General features: G+C 43.2%; 1 long non-coding RNA gene across 2 annotated transcripts in view; it reads right to left on the reverse strand.

Annotated features, from left to right (window-relative positions):
- The window catches only part of LOC132248331 (uncharacterized), a 48684-nt gene that overhangs the window by 12020 nt on the left and 16396 nt on the right, over positions 1-20268 (reverse strand). The window lies entirely within an intron of this gene.

Genomic DNA, 20268 nt, shown 5'->3' on the forward strand with positions numbered 1-20268 from the left:
AATGGTAACACCTGCAAGACATAGGCATGGCTGGAAGGGAGATTGGAGGCCATAAGGCAATGGGTGCCCTAGGACACATATTGGCTGGAAGGGCCCATCTAGCGAAGGATTTGATTTGTGCTAGCAGGGTCTGGAAGGTCAGATTAAGGTAACAGGGTTGCTAGCAAAGCTAGGATTAAAGCCTGCTCTAGGACTCTTGGGCAGCTTCCCTTTAAATAAAAAAAAATCAACCACTAAATCAAGGCGTGGCAGGAAAGTATAAAGGGAGGGTAGCTAGACCTAGTGCGGGGCATAGCCTTTGAGCTACCTGGGGGTGTCATGGCTGCCCCTTGGGGCCCAGTCTGGTGTGACCTACCTTTGGTAAGCCCATATCCCATTTTGTGCTATTTACTCACATTTCTTTAATGTCATAGATTCATAGATGTTTGGGTCAGAAGGGACCTCAGTAGATCAGAGTCTGTCCCCCTGCCCTGGGCAAGAAAGAGTGCTGGAATTAGATGACCCCAGCCACATGCATGTCTAGTCTCCTCTTAAAAACCCCCAAGGTAGGGGAGAGCACCACCTCCCTTGGAAGCCCATTCCAGATTCTGGCAACCCTTACCCTAAAGAAGTTCTTCCTGATGTCTAACCTAAATCTGCTCTCTATCAGTTTGTGGCCATCATTCCTAGTTATTCCAAGGGGTGCCCTGGTAAACAGAGCATCTCCTATTCTTTTCTCCTATTTCCTTTCCTTCAAAAGCATTTCAAGTATAGGCTTAAAGGTTTTTCTGGATAGGAATGGAAATACTCCTTTCTTTATAATTAAGTATACGCATGAGCATTTTGCTGATTCAGGTCTGACAAGGCAGATTTTCAAAGCCACAAATGGTAGGTAGGTACTTAACCTCCAGTGGCTTTCAAAAGGAGACAAGACAAAAGTCTTGTAACAAGCTTGCAGTAGTTTGATTAATCTAGTTAGGGTAAATCAGTGCAAATCTGTGCTGACATACTTCTCTCTGCTTGAAACTGGTTATCAGTTTAGGTTGCCTTTGTAAATCTGTGTGCATGTGTGTTTGTGTATATTTACAAAGGCAACCCAAAACAATAACTGGGTTCTATATAAAACCATATATCAGTTGTTTTCAGTAACTAAAAACCAAGTTGTACCAATTTAATTACTCCAATTTAAAATCACACCTTTAGTTACACTGATACAAATCTGCATGGAAGCCAAAGCATAGAATCGGGGCTGTGTAACTTCTAAGCCTGTGGGAAAGATGTGCCCAGGGACCAGCAGGAGCCTCACCATTCAGCTCACAGGCCACCACGTTGTGTTGACACTCCCCCCACCCAGACCCCATTGCCCTGTACACTCAAATGAGCATCCCACCCTTCCAGCACTAAACCAGGTACCCAACCTCCTGCTTCACTGTGTGAGCACAGAAGTGCAATCCCTCCCACACTTCCGCTACAATGTGCAGATGGGTAATAACAATTCCCCCTTCCCACAACATGTAGGTGCACAAGATCATTCCACCTTCTGCTACAACACATGTCTTCAAAAACACCCTATACAGGGTGCCCCCCTACTGCTGCACCCCATAGGCATGATCCCCTGTGTGTGGCAGTGTGCCCTCTCAGCATGTGACCCCAAGCTCACACTCAGCTCCTCATGCCACTTGCCACACTGCCATGCCCCCTTGGGCAGAGGCAGGAAGCAGCAGTCAAAGGAGGTAGGAGGAGCTCAGAGATTCTGGATGCTGTTATAGCAGAGCGATGCAGGGAGGGGTGATCAGACAGGAGCTCAGGGACCACAACTTAACCCCTCATGGGCAACAAGTCGCCAATAGGCCACCAGTTGGACAGACCTGATTTACATTGTACTTAAAATGATGGAACAAAATAAAGGATCAGAATGTCCAAAGCAAGTGACCAGGTGTAATTACTGGGTCTGTAACTAACCTTTATCTCTTCTACACCTCCCAGCTAATTCTGCCCTTACAAAACCACACACGCTGCAGATATGTACCTGAGCTGTTTCAAAGAGCATATGTCAAAACTACATTAAAAATAGGGTCCTTGTGGATGAAAAAATAACTGCTTCTTCCCATCCAACTGATAAAGCAGCACCAAAATACTCAGCCTGTAACAGAATTAATCTTTACTGTTATTTGAAATTCCAACAACAGCAGTTTCTAATGTTGGACACCTTTAAAAATTTCATACTTATTGATTGCTTAAGTCCCTGAACAGGAAGAAGAAAATGTGTGTGTGTGTGGAGACAGAGAGCCACTAGAGAAGGTAATTAATAATGCAAGCAAGATCATCTTGCTATAGAAAGTGCTCTAGAACTATTCCCTTTTAGACAAAATTAATGACTTAGTTCAAGCATATTCAGTCTAACAATTAATCAGCAGAAGCTCTATGAAAGACTGTCAAAAGAAACAGTGGAGGTGAAATGCTCTAGGGATTTACCATACTCTGAAGTCCTACAGAGCAAGGGACCTGGCATACCAATCACAAACCTCCACTCAAAGCCAGGAGGTTCTAAGACTTTGAATGTGAAGTCTTATATTTTTATTATGAAAGTACAGTATATTAAATAATGTAGCTGGTTCCTGGCTGCTACAAAGACATAGTTGATGTATGATTATTAACATGTAATTTAGATTTATGTTAACAACAAAGCTGGTCTAATATTGCTATATATCACAATTATTCAACTGGAGCTGACTTGTACAAGGAGTTATTTTTCAGGGCATTATTAGTTTTCACATGCAAAATTTGTGGCTGGTTATATCAGAGTGATAAACTTGAGTAGAGAGGTTAGCCGCATGGGTACCCTACTGTTCTACAGCAGTGAGCCCACAAAGCCGATTGAAATGAAGGCAAAAAAGTTAGTCCAGTGTCCATGATGCATTCATGCTGCTTCTCTGAAATCCTCTTTATATAAAAGGCCTAAGACCAACGAACTTAAGGTGAAAGACACACTGACTTTATCTGGAGCATCTGGCTCTTTGTAAGCAAAGCAGACAAGAATCTCTTCATAGCCTGATGCAAAGGAAAATAATATAAAGTCCAAGTTTGGTGGTGTTCATGTATGGATTTTGACTGCACTACTGAGGTGTCATTTTTCTTTTAATCTCAAGTGAAGAAAAAACAAAGTTAAGTGTTGTATGAAACAAAGGTACAAGGTAGGGTTACCTTAAACTTTAGTGCAAACTTTGTGAGGTTCATGCAACATAACTATTTTTCCAAGTAGTCACAGACACTACAAGTTTTCCCTTCTAGTCAAGATTCTTAGCTACTATAATTCAATGTAGCAGCACTGATATTAAAAGTAATTGAAACAAGCTGGGAATCTGTCCTAGATGTCTTTTATTTGAAAGAGAGTATTGCCTAGGAGAGATACTCCTACATGTAAGCCAGTTGTTCTCAGCCTTTTTAGACTCTGTGAACCCTCATGAGACTCAAGGCACCTCCTTGGAAACTACCAGCTCCTTGTTTTCACTAATTTTTTGACTACAGAAAAACATTGGAGAAATTCTTTGGTAACAATGAACTCAGACAACAGCAGGGCAGAATAGTTTTAACACTGTGGATTCCCATTTGAAATTTCTGGTTTTATTTTGAGAATACCTAACAGTGGTACCTAACAGTGCTAACATTGCATGGCACACTGTGACATCCTTGAAAGGATCTCAATGCACCTGGTTGAGAATCACTGCTCTAACTGTTCATTTGCCCCTCTTCTTAACATTATGCATTATACGCTATATATTGTTAATACTATTTTTTATTATAATTGTACTAACAAATATTAGCTACATCGCATATAGAACATGTGAGATTGTAAGCAGATTTTAACATTTTAAAAACAAAAGAATAAAAGCCTACAACTTCATAATACATATAAACTTACACACACACACACACACACACACACACACACACACATATGCTCTCGTGGGCACCCACACCACCCCTGCATACAGTGCTCCTCCTCTGCTGCACTGCATAGGCATGATCCCACATGCATAGCACTCTTCCCTTTGGCACATGGCCCCAAACTCACCATGTATGCATGCACACGTAAGTACGTATACACAAACATGTTTACTTTTGGTACAAGTAGCAATAGATAATAGTACTACAACAGCAGTTTCCGATGTTGGACACCTCAAGACCTTAAAGTGCTTCAAAGATAAAGGATAATATTTCTCTTTTTATAGGTAAGAAAATGGAAGCATAGAAAATGTAATTGATTTGTACAAGATTGCAAAGTAAGGTCATTTATCTCCAGATTGCACATCTTGCAACCAGTTCACTAGACCATACTCTCCCCTTATGTGTTATTCTGGTTTGGTGATTTGATATTTTCTTCCATTTATTTTTGAGAGTGAAAGTTTCTGTATTACACAAAATAAATAAAATAACGGTGGGGGGGGAGGAGGAGGCCTTGATTCTTTTTTTTAACAATAATCTTTAAATCTTTAAATAATCTTGGCCTCAGTATTGATGAAAAGCTCTATATCAGTATTTAGTTGACTTGACCTAAGTGATCCTTTCTTAGCATCACTGCATAGATTAATGTTTTGGGGCAGACAGATAAACATTTACACTGGTTTGGTTTGTTGTATTGTTAGAGCTTTCCTGGTGCCTGAAGAATTAGTTATACTGAAGTCCAGAGCAGATCCTAGATAGATGCAAGTAGAAGGCACTAATCCAACCTATTTGTATTGTGCAAGTGGCTGTTTTGGGATGAGAATGACAGGAGGTGAAGACACATCAGCAGTATAAGTTACTCTTAACTTTGAGGGATAAATTTCCCTTGGAGTGGAATCACTGACACCTGCGTAGAATTGCCTATGTGAATATTTATACCAGTGTAAGGGTGGAGCAGATGTACCTGCCATGTGTCTTTACTCTATGTCCAATCAGATGGTACAGTTCAGCCTCAATTTTCTGAAAACAAATGTAAGAGTTTTTGCCTCCTGAAAAGTTCGATTATTTACTTGAGGCTGTGTTAAAAAGGATGTTTCATCTTAAATTAACCACCTCTTATAGCTTTCCAGAGACTTTTATGGGAATATGGCCCCACAAAGCAAACAGCAGATGTTACTTTACAAAATAAGTTTGCATAAATATCACATTTTCACCCGACAGTCAATAAATGCAGTTCCTTACAGCAAGATTCTACATAAAAATGATAGAACCCATCAAAATTCTGCCAAGATGAGTGTTTCACATAATAAATATCTGACTAGAAGCTGTCACAGAATAGATTTAAGTCTCATGAGATTGCTACATCACTCCAAAAGACTTATGGTACACAGTGGTGGAAATAAAGGACTTTTAACATCCCAAGTAAGTACTTTTTTTCTCCAGTTAAGCACATTTCTTGGAAGACTAGTCTATAACCATTACACCAGTACAGACTTTTTTATCATTAGTCACTGAAAATAGCAAAGAACTTCATTTGAAACAAAAAAACCCAGAATCTATACTTAGAACTGTATATCCCCTTCTTTATTAGGATCACCAATGTAGATCAGTGTCGACTTTTAACAGAGTTAACCACCTGCCAGAAGACTAGAATAGAAGAAATATTATGTTAAAACAAATACAGCTACAAGCAAGAAAGAACGATGGCTTTCAAAGAAATAATAGTTGGCAATCTAAAAGTACCACCTGCAACATGGTGCTGTGGCATAACCACCTCTAAAAGTCAATCACACAGATGAAACAGGACACACTTAAATAAAATATCAATAGCACAATAGTTCTCTGGCAGCTGGTACTGTTGGCTGACTGAACCACACACAATCATTGACAATCCAAAACATCATGATGTAAAAATAGGTAACAAGCAACAGGGGCACCTCAACAGCAACAGAAGTGACAACAAAAGAAGAGGTTCATAAAGACGAATATTGATTTAAAAAAATCTCCTAAGGTTCAGATATAGTCATTATTGACAAGTATCTAATATCCAGACATCCAACTTGACATTTTTATTTTTCTGTCTCATGAAGTAGCTGTAGTATTTGCTTCCAGTTGCTATTTTGGTCTGTTTTACCTATAGTTAACTTGAAAATATGGGAGGGTTACTAACCTTTTATGACATTCTTCTTAATACACATCCAACTAAAGATCAGTTTCTTCCCTTCTCTCATACATGTCACATCTTTAGTTCACGTACAATAAATCTCAAAAATTAGTGTTGGAATCTCAAGAACCTTTGAACTCAAATTTACATAGCCATGAAGCTATTCTGTTGAGAAGAAATACTCAATTAAGTTTGTTTATATTTATTATATATATTCTTTACCCTAATTTATTTATTTGGTTAATTTACTATATTTGCTCAAATATAAGATGACCCTGAATATAAGATGCCCCCCCAATAGTTAGATTCTATATATAGAAAAATTATAGATTTGCTATGATTTTCCAGTGTAGAATATAATTATTGGAGGTTTGCCTTAAATTTGCCCCCTCCAACTGCTACAGCATAGAAAATAAATCAGATGAGTCACAGGCAACCTGGTCTGACTCCAACTCATGGAGGATGCAGCCAAACTAATCATATACGACCAGGCTGAAAGAGGGGGCAACAGAGGGATTGTAGGCAAACTGTTTAGGGCCCAATTTGGTTAAGTTCACCATGCATTTAAAGCTGGTGAAGAAATAGGAATCATTGGAACTTGGGAAAGAAAGGCACAGCTTAGTTCTGGGAGTGAAAAGTAAGTAAAAAAATATTCAATGTAGTGGCTCACCATGACTTTAGAAAGAGTCGCTGCAGAGAGGGACTGAGTGCAAGTGTCACTGCCACATAATTTCTTCAGATAAGCTGTATTAACCTATTCTTGTGGTAGGTTCCCAGCCGCATCTCAGTATTTTTGGCTAAGATCAAATGTAATATTTTTGGCCCCGGGGCAGGCTATCAGGTCTGGCTCTAGCCCTTTTGGTGCCAGGCTGGTATTTCTTTATGTCTTTGTTTTTTCTTTTTTTAAGGGGCCACAAAAGAAAATAGGTTCCCATCAGCACATTTGCCCAATATGGGTCATGTGTTTTATAACCATGTTCAGTGTTGGTTACATTTAATCAACTTCAGTTAGCTTCCATTACTGTGCACATGCTGCTTTTGACATCAGTTGAATGACAGACTGGGCATGTCTACTTGTACTATTAATGCACTGTAAGCTTACTGCTCAGTAAAATACTGTGCGGTAAGCTTTCTCTGGGAGCTTATCTACATATGTGCCCGTCAAGAGCAAATTTGCTCCCAATGAAAGCAATTCAGACCAGGGCTACTAATGCCCTGCTCTGCACCACTACAGCAGGCAGGGGGAGCTCTAGGCTCCCCCAGGTGCCAGCCCCAGGCTGGCAGGGGGCACTGGAGTCAGGCCTGGGCTCCAGGGGAGCAGAGGGAAGTGTCCCACCTTTGGGGCAGCTGTTTCCCAGACCCACAGCATGGGGTTGGGAAAGTGTCCCCTCCCCCACAGTTGTTTCCCAGCCCTGTATGCCAGTCACCCAATCAAGGCAGGAGGCTGAGAAAGTGTTTCCCAGCCCCCTGCCCTGACTGGATGGTGGGGCAGCTGGCAGAAAGTCCTCAGTTGGGTGGGGATTCCCCACCCAGCCCAGATATCACTGCCAGGTGCCCAACAAGAGGGACAGCTGCTGGTGAGCCCCTGGCTGTGTGGGAAAGCAGCTCCCCAGTCCCAGCAGTGCTCAGTTCCCAGCTCCCATGAAGCGCTGAAATGGGAATGGTGGGGGCAGTGCATAGTGTCCCTATCCCAGTGCTAATCAGCTCCCAGCTCCTGCAAATTAATTTTTATCTACAGAAATTTCAGCAAATTTGCTCCCTGTCAGCATCTACACAAGTGCTACTGCATAGTAACTACTCCACAGTTAATCTAGTGCCTGTATTTATACGTACCAGCTAACTGAACAGTAGACTAATTTACTGTGCAGTAGCTGCTGCATATGGTTACATGGTGACACCTTACTGCAAAGTAGATTAGTCTGTGCAGTAAAGCATCTTGTGTAGATGTGCCCACAGTATATTTACTGGGATTTCCTTGTATGCCAATGTAAGAGAAGGAACTTTTTTCCCCATGCTGTTTGAGGGAAAAACTTGTCATATATTTGAGTAAATACAGTAGATCCCATTGTGAGCAGGGAGTGAGATCAAGATTCTAAATCTCATCTCCTCCCTTCCATTTATTTATTTGATTTTTATCCCCTTCTCCCCAGAAAGGATCAGAGTGCCAGATAAAATAATAAAAAACCGTAACACAGTACCCCAAAAAATACCTGAAACAACCCTACCTGCTAAAAGCCTGCCCAAATGAAAAGGTTTTATGCCGCTTCTGAAAGAGAGCCATGCTATCTGAAAGACAGCCAGGAATCCCCTTTACTTTGATCATCTTCTCTCCTTATGCATTCCTCTTCCTCCTGCTCTTGGTCTCTGTTGTCAATTCCATATACAGAAAAGTAGGTTACATCACAAATTTGGACTGTGATAAAGAAGAATTGTGACAGAAATGGCAGCAATAAGGCAGATCTGGCAAATCAACAAGGGTCCAATCTATTGAAGTCAATGAAAGTCTTTCCATTGGCTTTAGTGGGATTTTGTTGGGATCATATTATCTTTTGTCCTACTGGAAAAAATGGTCAAGAGTGTCATGAAATGAAGTAGGAACAGTATATGGAAGATCACATACATCTAAAGGAGGCAGGAAGAAATAGTATTAGCCACAATGAAAAGAAAGCTGATACTGGGGGATGGAGAAAGACTGAGCATGCAAGAGAATTTTTATAAATTTTCTGTGTTCCAAGATTTAAAATCTTCTGTATTTTTTCACACCAGTACTGACTGAGACTGCTGCAGAGGTGTACTGAGCTGAATATAACAAACTGCCCATTGTCTGTAGCATTTATTGACTATCATATAAGTTTAAAGAGGGACAGACAGGCAATCTAATGCTCCTTTTTCTATAGATAAAAATTAATCAAAACGCAGCTGGTGTTATTAGTGTAATAAAGAAGAGTGTTCAGCCTTGGAACATCTGATCTGACTGCCATAGGCAAGTGACCGTCAGCAGAGCTGAAGATTTTCTTATATTCACTCCCATGTAAGTTGTTTAAAGAATGGTTGTCATATCTAGTTTTGTCATACTTAAAATCCCAGATTGGGCCTGTCAAATGTGACCAAATTTGTCAGTGAGGCAGAAGGATACAGAGGGAATTAGAAGGCTGCAAAATACATGATTTGGTAAGTTAATTATAAATAATACAATCTGTACATGCAAATATCAGATGTGTTTATTAAAATCACCACAGATTTATAAACTTTGTTCTGGCTTCCTCCACATGTCATCCAACCAGACTGTTTCTTGGGAATATGTTTATTAAGCTGAATGATTAAATCAATGCACCAATATATATTAGCCAGCCCCAACATTTAAAATCTGAAAATGGTTTGTTCATGTTCTAATTTGGAACTGTTCTGATAGTGAAAGGTTATATCCAGAAAAAGAAGAGACCTATTAACTAAAAACAATGTAATGTAATTATTACTACTTGCATATTGAAGGTCACTTTGCTAGTTGCATACATAATAGAAGTTAGCTACCTATTAATACAACACTGTAATTAGAAAGGTCTTTGACCCTAGGCTCAGGAACTTCAGAGGAATATCACAATAACTTTATTTATTAATCTAATAAAATAGCATAGATGAGAATGAACTATTCTACAATCAGGTGAGAGATCTGACGCCAAAAGTACAAGCCTAGATATATACCCTTAAACTTTGTCTCATTAACATCACTTAATATTGCCCTGGCTTAAACTATGTGTTTTCTTCGTTTTCAATTCTATTAAAAAAGAAGAAGAGTAAGAAGAAGAAAAGAAAAGTTTCCTAGCCATTAGTAGTCATCACTCTCACCTAATGAAAGCGGAGTGCTGCAATATGCTACTGAGTTTCAGGCAATGAGTTTCAGGCATATCAGGCACTGAGTTTTTAATGATATGCTGCACCAGTGATAAAGACCTTACATAGCTATGCAAGCTCCCAAGTTCCATGTCTCTGGGGCAGTTGATCACCTTTGTGACATATTAGACAATCAGAGTCAGGAGAGTCTTATTTATGATTTCATGTGTATTCACAGCATGAGTCCAATGCTCACTGCAACTTTAACTTTCGGCAATGGATTTTGATACCCTGTAACTGACACATTACAAAGTGTTGCTCTTTAAAGGCCTGTCATTCAGTTAATGCACCTGCCTCACTATTATAATTCCTTTAACTCTTGGGTTCACTCAAGCATAGATTTGTGGATTTCTCCAGCCAAGGCACACCCTGGATAGTACTTATCAGTTTTGACAATAAGCCTAGATGATTGTACTCAAGATAATACAGAGATAAGCTCTTGTACTTTATTACCATTTTACTTAACTTTAAAATGAGACACTGAATAGAAGAGAGGAAACAAGCACATTTCAGTGAATGTTCGAGTTCCTTAGTGCCACACTGCATGCAACCAATGCTCCAAATTTATCTCTAGCTCAGGTAGTCATAAGATTCATGGTCCCAACCAACTTCCCCTAAAGCCAATAGAAAGATTTTCACCAACTCCAATAGCAGATGGATCAGACCCCTATTGATTTACCAGATCAGCCTTATTGCTACCATTTGCATCACTCTTCTTGTTCACAGTCTGATTCCCTCCCCATTTTCCTGAAATGTTTCCCATCTTTCCTTCCTCCACCAACAGAAGCAGATAAGGAAGTAATGTTGTAGGTAACGCTCTAGGTAGCTGGTGATATATAGAGCACCATGTTGTCTAGCCTACATCAGAGTTGACCTACATCAAGGGTTGGTCATTTATGGCTCATGAGCCACATCTGGCCTACAGAGCCATTGGATCCAGCCCACAAATGTGTGGCTTCAGTGTCAAAGGGGCTTTGGCAGTGAGCACTTCTCTCATGCTGCCATTGGACCAAGTACCAGCCCAAACACCTCTGATCTAGAGCAAGGGTCTTTCTAGCCTGGCCTGTAGCCAGGAAAGGTTGCCTAACCCTGTTGTACACCAGATTTATAAAAAACCACCACCAAGAACCTATTGTGCCTTCCTTACATTGTCCTCTTCCTCCCTGATCAGCACTAATTTGACTGCACCAAGCCTAGTAACAACTTTCAGAAAGTCAATTGAAGAGGAAGCAACTCTTTCTAAGTATTATATTATTATGCTGATAGTTACTGCAATAGTTAAGGGTTCAAAATAGTTTTCCTTGCAACCTGCCATTCTCACTGATCATAATTTTCCAAAAACAGCCTTCTATGCTTGTTCCAGCATGCTTTTCCTTCAGTCTGCACAAAATCCTTGCAGGTGTGTTTGAGCTGAGTGCCATAAAATATATTTTCTCAACTTTAAAAACATAGGTGACTGGTATGGGGTGCGTGGGGGTGCACATGCCCCCCCCCCCCCAACAGCTGACACTGACACTGTCGGCAGGGCTGGTGCCCCCCCTGACAGGGCCACTGCTGTCAGCAGCTTCTACAGGTGCCCGCCCCAGATTCAGAAGGCACCAGTCACTCATGTTTAAAAATAATCTGAGTAGATCTCTCTCAGTCTCACATAGAATCACAGGGGCTTCAAGGGTCATCTAGTCCAAGCCCCAGGTGAATTCAGGATGCACTACTCCTAAACCATACATGCCAAGTGCTTATTCAACCTGTTCTTGAAAACCTCCAGGGAAGAAGATTCTCTAGGCAGCTTCTATCACAGGGCTGGGCAATTATTTGGGCCCCAGATGCCATGCAACAAATCACCAAAACTCCCTATGTGGGATGGGCCACAGGCAGGTAGGGAGCAGTGTTTGGGAGTGGGATGGGCAGGTGAAGCCAAGATCATGGGGTGGGGTTGTTGCCCTGTGGAGTCAGGCCGACTCTCAGGATCTCAAAATTGCACTGTTAGATGGGAGGGTGTGACACAATTGCACGTATACAAACACACAAATAAATTAGGTGCATACACGCACACAACCAACTCAGGCACATACACATCCAAGATTACCAGCCTAGGCATACCTATCACCAATTTAAGCACATGCACACTCTAGTGATAATGACATGAAATCATACACAATACACATACACATATACACACAGGTTAAACACTGACTCAGGTGACAGTGTGTGTGTTGGTGCCTGTGGCACCTATGCTTGGGGTGCTTGGCAACTAAAGAGCAAGTGACAGAGATCAGGAGAAAAGGCAGTGGGGACAAGGCAATAACAGTGGCAGAGATTGGGGAAAAGGCAGTGGGGATAAGGCAATAGCAAAGAAAGGGGTTTGCAGGCAGAGAGGAGCTCAAGATGGCTGGAGCCACAGGAGAATGGGACAGGTGTTGGAGGTGGCAGTGAGCCAGAAGCAGGAGAGGGAGAAATGAGACAGAAGTTAGAGAGGCAAGGATTAGAGATTGCAGCAGGGCCGGAACCGTAGTAAAGCAAAACCCAAATCAGGGGTCCAAATAAAAGTTTTATTAAATGAACACTGTACTGGACAACTTGGTTCCTACACACACTCACACAAGCACTCCCACACTCACTCACATAATGGTATCAGGACAAAGAGACTCAGTGGAAGGATTGGAGTCCAGGTAGGGAAGAGAAACAGAGTCCAAGTCCTTGTTCGAAGAGAGGGTGGGGGTGATAATCCAGTGGAGGGCAACATGACCTATCCAGGCTGGAAGTGGGTCCTCGATGGCCAGTCAGGGTCTTTCTCCAGCAGGTGTTATCCAGAGCGGGTCGCTGGCAGAGCCTCTGGGTTGATAGGCAGTGTGACATGGAGCAGGTCTGGTCCAGGTGAAGATGGCATCCCAAGAAGTCAGTCCTCACTACCCCTTTTTCTGGGGCAGACTACCTATGATCTCCTATGGGGGGGCATGTCCAGGCAAAGTCAGCCATGTTCCAGATGTTCATACTGAGCATGTGCAGCCTTGGCACAATGGTGGGTTGCCTCATCTTTTATTTCTTGAACACTGAGGATGGTTCCAATGGCTGGGTCATTGCCCAGGTATTGGTTTTGATGGTGGGGTGATTTAGTAGGGGGTCCTGCTATCATTATGTTTCACTCATCCATTCACGCCTTTGTTTCAGGCATTCAAGGAAAACCAATTTACATGGAAGAGGTTACAGACTTAAACGCGAGTCATAATTGCAACATACTTACACAAAAGGGCATGGGGACAAGGTGGGAATCTGACACACACAAAATGGATATTCGATATCACTCATGCCAACCCACATTGCAGGCCTATATGCATAGAGACACTTAGAACACAATAACCGTACAGTGTAATACATTACAGTAATCCAACACACACAGCAAAACACTATTACAACAGCTCATGGTTACTATAAAAGGGGACTTATGTACACAGGGTTTCAACTTAACTTATAACTACTTATATACATACCCATAGGGAATACAAGAGGTGAGAAAAAAAGGCAGAAATGACGGGGAAAAGGGGATTTCATATTTCTAAGTAACAAAAAAAAAGAAAAACTGGGGGTTTTGCTAAAGGGTCATGGGGCAGTCATAGCATGGATCCAGGCCCCAGGACAGAGCCTGCATGCTCCTGCAATGGGTACAGGTTCGACAGGTTGGGGCTGTCACGACCCAAAGGTCTGATTTTTTTTGTGTATGCTTCAGCACTAAGAATTATCCCCGTGGGATTACAGCTTCATTGCACGGAGGAGTTCTGCTGCACAGAGAACCCGCGTGCAAAGGAGTGTTCCCGCCACTTTGCAGCGGTCTTTGCAGGGTGCATTTTCTTTGCAGCACAGAAATGCACAGTGCAAAGGAGTTCCCGCTCTTCGCATGCAAATTTGTGCCCCGCGATTGGCTAGTGCTAAATTATTCCCACGTAGCGGCTAGCGATTGGCCTGCTAGCCGTATAAGAGGCTTGAGCAGTTTCCGCCCAAGCCAAAGAGGACTCCACATCCATTTCGTGGGGACTCTGGGTGTGCGCGGCAGGGTAATAGAAACCCTGTGTGTTGCTCAGAGGAGTTTGGCGGCCTGATCCACCGCCCACCTCTTCCCGTCTTCGAACGGAACCTTCTATAAGACGTATTGACAAGTTTTATGCGCGCTTGTCCTAGACATCCGGAGTTCTGTCTGCGTGGAGCCTAGCAAACTCCACGTGATTGTTCGAGTTCTGTCTGCGTGGAGCCTAGCAAACTCCACGTGTGTTCGTGTTTTCTGTTGTAACCACAACTCAAGCAAGTTCTCAGCCTGCACCGCGACCATCTCGGTGTAAGTAAACAATCTTAAAATCAACCGTTACGTGTCTGTGCCTAATTCTAGCTCGGCGCCAGCCCTCTCCGACCCAGCCTGCCCAGGCTGCCGGCCACAGCCCGCGTGCAGAGCGACGAAAAGGGCCTGGGGCCTGACCCGGCCTGCACAGGGGCACGTAGGGAACAGATTGTAGCTCTGCCCCAGCCCCGGCCCTGCGCTGACAATGCCCCAAAATCCCAGCCCGAGACAGCTCCCAGTCCAGCTGCATACCCTGCCTGCATGGTTTCCATGGAAACCCTCAAATTGTAGAGTGAGGATAGTGCAGGACTGGGGAAGAACCACAGTTCTGTGGGCAGGGATGTGTGGGAATGGGGGCCAGGGCCCAAGACAAAGCTGTGCTCTGCTCCCTGTACACCCCTGCCTTGTGGAAGGAGGTGTAAGGGGGGGTATGTAGGAGGGTAGAAGGTGTGTGCATGTGTGTGTGGGAGGGGGGCAGCCTGGGCGCTGGCCAGGGGTGAGGAGAGAGAGAAGGGAGCAGGGGATGCATGCAGCAGAGCACACCCAGGCAGTGTGGTCAGCAGCTACCCCCGTGATGCTCTGCGTGGGGTCAAGCCCCACCCAATCCCACCTGGGGCAGCCCATGCCGCACTCCCACCTGGCCCTGGCCCTGGTCCCAGCCCCAGCCAGCATGCATAGTTTACCAGTGGGGCTGTTCCCGATGCAGCTGCAGCCACCCAGGTGCTGCTCAACTGTCCTTGCCTCCAGTGGTGGCTCCTTCTGCTGCTTCTGCCCCTGCTGCACTGCTACAAGTGGAAAGGAAGCTTCATCCAGGCAGCTCCTGCTCCAGTGTACTGGGCTCTGGCTCCAGCTCCCAGCCACCTTTCACTACCTCCGCTCAACTGGATGTAGCTGCTTATTGCATCGGGTGGATGGAGTGGGTGGAAGGCAACCAAGAGCTAGAGCCAGATCCCCACACGCTGGGGCAGGAGCTGCCCAGTTGAAGTTTCCTTTCTATCCAGAGAAGTGCAGCAGGGTCAGGAGCAGGAGCCACCACTGGAGGCGAGGAGAGCTAAGCAGCATCTGGGCAGCTGCAGCCATACTGGGACCAGCCCTGCCCAAAACTGTATGCGCTGGCTAGGACTGGGGCCAGTGGGCACAAGCAGGGGTGCAGCACTGGCTGCTCTGGGCATGGCTCAGCTCCATACGAAGCCCCTCTGGGCCAGCCACAGCCTGGATCCAGTGAATTGGTGGGCACCCTTTGTGGGCTAGATCCAATCAGCTGGTGGGCCAGATCCAGTCCACAGGCCACATTTTGCCCTGTTCTATCATCTGTCTCCTCTTCTGATGAGAAGTAAGCTTTTTGTTGGTTTGTTCGGTTGGTTTGATTTGGTTCCCACCCCACAACTCCTCCCCCTACGATTTAATCTAAGTGTGTATTTTGTCTCAGATTAAATCCATTGACCTACCCTCTGCAGGGAAGGAAAACATTTATTCTTTATGGCAACCTTTCAAATACATGAAAACTGTTATTGCTGTCCCCTCAGTCTCCTTTACGAAATTAAACATACCAAATTATTTTAGCTTTCCTTTGTAAGGCTTGCATTTTAAGCACTTTATCATCATTTTGCACCAGTACAAACTGGGGACTAACGGGCTAAGCAGCAGCTCTGCAGAAAAGGACCTAGGGTTACAGTGGACAATACAATGAATATAAGCAAACAGTACCCCCATGTTACAAAGAAGGTTAACAGCATACTTGGTTGTGTTAGCAGAAGCATTGCCAGCAGATTGAGGGAAGTGATTCTCCCCCTCTATAGGCACTGGTGAAGTTAAATCTGGAGTATTATGTCCAGTTTTGGGCCCACCTCTTCACTACAAAAAGGATGTGGACAAAGTGAGCGCTAGGTCCTGGGCGCTAGAGTCCAGTGGAGGGCAACAAAAATGGTTGGAGGGCTAAGGAACATGACTTGAGGAGACGCTGAGAACACTGGGCTTATTTAGTCTGGAGAAGAGATTTAATAACAACTTTCAACTACCTGAAGGGAAGTTCCAAAGGGGATGGAGCAAGACTGTTCTCAGTGGTAGTAGATGACAGACAAAGAGCATTGGTCTCATGTTGCACCAAGGGAAGTTTAGGTAACATATTAGGAAAAATTATCTCGCGAGGAGGGTAGCAAGCACTGGAAGAGGCTGTTCAGAGGTAGTGGAATCTCCATCCTTAGAGGTTTTAAAGATCTGAGCAGACAAAGCCTTGGTGGGGATGATATAGTTGGAAATGGTCCTGCTTTAAGTAGAGGGTTGGACTAGATGACTTCCTGAGGTCCCTTCCAAACCTAATTTTCTATGATTGTTGTTTGCCTCTAGATTCTGTCCAGTCTCCCTATAATGAAGAGCCCAGACCTGCACTCAAGTCTCTGGCCAAAGCCTATCTGGAGCTAAGTATTGTATTACTATCACCTCTTACATACAAAACTTCCATTTATGCACCTCAAATTTGCTTTTTTTTTTTTAATGACTGCATTATATTGCTGACTTATGATGCATCTGCAATCCACCAAAACCCCAAAAACCTAGCCAATTATCTTTTATTATATATTCATGCATTTTTCTTCCAATGTGTGAGACACCTTATAGAATTTCATTTTCTTGCCTACTGCCCCATTCTCCAATTCTTCAAGATATTTTTAATTCCATACCTAAGTATTTGCAAACCCTTCTCACCTCCCAGCTTTGTGGTATCTGCAAACTCAGTCAGGAAACTATTTCACCATCTACCACTGAACCTGAAATGGACCCCTGTGGAGTCCTACTCGAAATGTCTTGCTATTCTAACCAAAATCAATTTGTAGTTATTCAACCAATTACATGTCTACTTAACAGTAATTCTATCCAGCCTAATTTTTTCCAGTTTGCTTAACAGAATTCTTTGTGGGACCATATCAAAAGCCTTGCTAATTTCCAAGTATATTATGTCCACTGCATTCCCTTCATCCACTCAATTCTTTACACTATTAAAGAAGAAAATCTACTTGGTTTGGCATGATTTGTCCTTACATTCATCTTCTCAGGGAGAAGACAGGACTATCAGTTAGATATCTGAAATGTTTATATACTAATGCTAGAAGCAGAAAGAACAAAACAGGAAAACTGAAGGTCCTAGTACAACCACAGAATTATAATCTAATTGGGATTACTGTGACATGGTGAGATAGTTCATATGTCTGGAATATGGTCATGGATGGGTACAGCTTGGTCAGAAAGGAAAGGAAGGGAAAGAAAGGAGAAGGTGTTGCCATATGTGTTCTGAGGTGCAGTACAAACTGAAAGGCCCATTGAAAGCCTCTAGGTAAAGAGCAAAGGGGAGAGCAGCAAGGGGCAGATGTTATGGTGGGCATCTCCTACAGGCCACTAAACCAAGAGCAGGTGGCTGAGGCCTTCTTTAAATAATTAAGGAAGCTTTCAGATTGCTGCAAATGGTTCCCATGGGGGGCTTTAATTATTGGGCCATCTGCTGGGAGGGAAACATAACAGTGCTGCAAATTCTTAAAGCGTGTTGAGGAAAACTTTTTGATACAGATGGTAGCCAGGCCAACCAGAGGGAGCTCTTCTCAACTTGCTGCTCATAAACAGGGAGGAATTGGTTAAGAATGCGATGATGGAAGGTAATTTGGATGACAGCGACCATGAAACGAGTGTTCAAGGGAAGAAAGGAAGGAAAGCCATAGAATAAAGACACTAGACTTTAAAAAAAGCAGACGTTAGCAAAATCAGGGAACCAGTGGGTGGGCAAGTCTAGAAGGCATGTCTGAGAGGAAAATGAATCTAGGAGAGCTGGCTGTATTGAGGGTACAGGACCAAGCTATCCCAATATGATTGAAGAATGGAAAGTGCAACGGGGGTGGGGAGGGAATGAGTCTGGCCTGACAGTAATCACTTCCATGACTTTAAATTCAAAAAAGAATCTTTTAGGAAGTGGAAAATTGATCATATTACTAGGAAAGGGTATAAGAATATTGTACAGGTGTGCAGGGAAAAATTAGGTAGGCCAAGGCAATTTGAGATGCAATTGCCAAGGACATAAAAGGCAATAAAAAGGGATCCTATAAGTATGTCAAGAGCAAAGAAAGGCCAGAGAAACCATGTGCCCCTTACAGAATGCAAGTGCAAAATCCTTGGGATTTCTGGTTTTGGTAAATGGACCAAATGAGAAACTGGTAAAGTCCAAATTAGAATGTGTGCATGTGATGGGTTTGTGAAACAAAGAAATATGCTGACAGGACAAAACATGGATAGTATGGATGACTACAATCAGCAGTGCTCAGAGATGAAGAGCCATCAAAGAGGGGAAAAGATACTAAAAGAAGAATTTCAGAGCAGCAAAAAGTCCCCAAGAGGGGAACCTGAGGCCACCATGGACAGAGGGCATACCACCAGCCCACCTCATCCACCCCAATGTGGGTGGAGTGGGGAGGCGGGGGATCTCAGCCTCTGATCTCCAGGCTGCTGATATATGACATTCAAAAGAGAATCTCAGAGTGTCAGAGTGAAGCTCGCATACTGGCTAGATGTACCTTGACTCTGTGACCCTGGGACTAGTAGATATAGAATTGTTTGCTTTATTCTCATCTCCTATTACTGTGTATCAATAAAATGTGCCTATTATCAAATAGAGAGGTCATGGTTGGTCTGAGGGTTTGGGTCCACCCAGAACAAGGTATCTGGGTCATAAATCCAATGCCAACAGTCTGGGAGGCCTGGCTTGTGAGGAAAGGCCGAAAGATCTAGGGCTATTTAGTTTGGAGAAAAGAAGACTGAGGTGGTGGCAGGAAGATTTGATAGGAGTCCTTAAATATCTGTGGAAATGGGCTTTTCCCTAGACAGATTAGGAGTAATGGCCTCAAGCTGTAGTAAGGGAAATAGAGCTTGGAGATTAGGAACAACTTCCTGGTGGTCAAGAATTTGAACAGGCTACCTACAGAAGTTGTAGTATCTCCATCCCTGGAAATTTTCAAAAGCAGGTTGGACAGACCCTTGGCAGAGGGCAGGGGGGTGGATGGGAATGATCCTAGCTTGAGTAGGGGGCTGGACTGGATGACCCTTTCAACCCTACTTCCCTATGACTGTGAAAAGCATGGCAGTGCACCACATACAGACTAAAGGTACATCAAGACTGCAATCAGAAATGAAAATGCTGCATTTTCAGGCATGAACAGATTCAAAATTTTGTAAAGGGGCAGGCTGCAGGAGTAGCAACTGGTGCTGCACCCCTGCTCCCAACTTCTTTCCCTACACCAAGGCAAACAGACCTCCTGTAGGACCAGCAGCAAGGGCCTTTAAAAAAAGATCAATCAGGTAAGAATGTATGAAAACCCCTTCCTTCCTCTGTGTTAATCAGTTCCCCTTCTGTCCCTTTCACTCCCTCTCCTATCTGATGCTGCCACTACTGTACCCTTTGCTTTATCATGATAATTAACACAGTCATCATTATCAACAGGGAAATAATATTCAGTGTCTATGAATGAGCCAATTCGGTTCAGTGTATGAATAAAGCAAATTTTAATTAGTACTGATACGCAGTTTCTGCTGTACACAAAGGGGTTCTAAAGTGGTAATAGGAGACAATTTATTTTTCCAGATCACTTAATGTCTCATGATCTCCAAGGAAATTGTTAACTATTTTAAGAGAAGACAAATGAGATGGGGGGTAGCATTTTTTGTCATTATAAAATGCTGCCTTATATCCTTAAGCCTATATGCAGAAGTGGGAACAATAAGTTACGCTATAGTTGCTGCTGTTCCTATATTCCTGCTGAGAAGGACCACAGCACAACTACAATCAATCTCAGGATAAGTTACATTATAGTCATTCATGCCTGCAGGACAAACTCCTCTTGCCTGCTTCAAGAACTTAGAAATCTTCATTTTCACTTATCTTTCCCTGAAAAGTAGCTATGCCCTGAGGCCAATTAAGCAAAAACAT

This window comes from Alligator mississippiensis, chromosome 2 (assembly GCF_030867095.1).
Source record: "Alligator mississippiensis isolate rAllMis1 chromosome 2, rAllMis1, whole genome shotgun sequence".
Lineage (NCBI taxonomy): Eukaryota > Metazoa > Chordata > Crocodylia > Alligatoridae > Alligator > Alligator mississippiensis.